The sequence below is a fragment of the Frankliniella occidentalis genome, unplaced genomic scaffold, assembly GCF_000697945.3.
Source record: "Frankliniella occidentalis isolate FOCC.00 unplaced genomic scaffold, Focc_3.1 Scaffold84, whole genome shotgun sequence".
In the NCBI taxonomy this organism is placed as follows: domain Eukaryota; kingdom Metazoa; phylum Arthropoda; class Insecta; order Thysanoptera; family Thripidae; genus Frankliniella; species Frankliniella occidentalis.
In genome coordinates this window covers 862149-863773 of record NW_026267213.1, presented here as the reverse complement: position 1 = coordinate 863773, position 1625 = coordinate 862149, and positions in this window count along the sequence as shown.

Here is a 1625-nt window from a genome sequence, read left to right as displayed (position 1 = left end):
CGCTCCGCCACGCCGTGGAGGGCTGGGCCGGCAGGGCAGCAGCAGGGGCTCAGCGCTCCTCATTATGTGCAGCGCATGTATCCGGCTTGCATAAGTCGACGACCCCCTTCCCCGCCCCTTCCTCTTCCGCCCGCCTCCGGACCCCCTTGAGCAGGACAGGACACCCTGGGCCTCTGCCCTGGGCCAGCGGGCGAAATGAGTCGGGGGAGGCCTTCCTTGCCTTCCTCGGCCATGCCTTGCTGGGCTCGCCAGCGGCTGGCGCGGGCCTCGCGGGGCTTCCTCTCCCTCCAGCCCCCGCCGGGTTGATGATGGTGCCGAGCCGAGTGGAAGCGAGTGGCCGATCATCCCGGATCATCCGAACCCAGAGAAATGCACAGCCGTACATGGCGACCATCGAACAGTAGTGCCGTTCGCTCGGGGAACCAGGTGACTGAAAGATAACAAGAGGGCTTATTTGGGGGGAAGGGGGGGGGGGGGTTGTAGCGTTTAACCGGACCGCAGGCGCAGGCTTTGCTTGTCGACGCCACGGCAAGGCCGGCAAGCGCCTGCAGTGGCCCCGGGCGAGTAGGCAACCCGCCCCCCACGCGTGCATGCGGTACAGTATCAGTACGATATCCCACAGGGTCAGCCAGATGTGTGGTACGGAGTGCCAACGGGCCCAGCGGGTGCCAACGCAAACCACCGCCAATCATATACTAGATGGTTGTCATTCCTAGGGGGCGGTCGCTGTCTATAGTGGTTTCTGCTCGCCCGCGCACCCGCTGCAGGCTGGGCCCGCGACGCGGCCTCCTCCACCCGAGAGGGGCGAGTGTACTGTACAGTGCCCCGGAAGAACTCCACCAGAGGACATTGAGGGAGTTGAATGAGTGGCCCGGACAGTGACCCGACGCACGCTGTCCAGCCCGGCCCGCCTTTAGGCCCGCCCTGCTGAGATGGACGCGGCGGCCCAGTACACGCGGGGCGGGGCTCCGCGCGGGAGCCGCTCCCCGCTCTCTCCTCCTCCCCTTCCTCCTCCTCTTCCTCGCCGTCCTCTCAATTTCGCATGCCGGACGAACCGGGCGGGCGGCGCGAAAGCCCGGTTCCAAACCAGCACAGACACGCAGCGCCTGGACCAACCTGGACCCCGCCGGGCCCGCCACTCCCCTCGCCCCAATTGATACCACGCTGATGAGGCGGCGGTCAGGAGGCCTGAAATGGGTCAGACGCTTATTCGCATCACTGTCGCTAATTCCACGGTTCATGCACGGGCCCCGGCGTGGCCGCCCCGCCCCGCCCCGCCCCGCCCCGCCCACGTCTAGTCAAGCGCGCCTCCACGCGCCATGCCGCCCGCTGCACCGGCCAACCCATGACCCGCGGCGCACGCCTCATGGCCTACCCCGCAGGCGGGCGGCACAGCTGCCAACCTCCTCCTCGCAGCTCGAACAAGGGAAGGTGCTTCCGAGAGAAAAGTCCAGTTGAGTGGTGCTGTTTACCCAGTGAAGAAATTCCTGTAAACATCCCATGATGCTGCCATGGTTTTGGGCCGCTCGGATCGTGCCAGTAGCAGCTGCACGTGGCGGGCCGTGCGGCTGGGTGTTGCGCGACAGGAAGTGTAGTGTAGAGACCACCCATGAAACAACAACAAC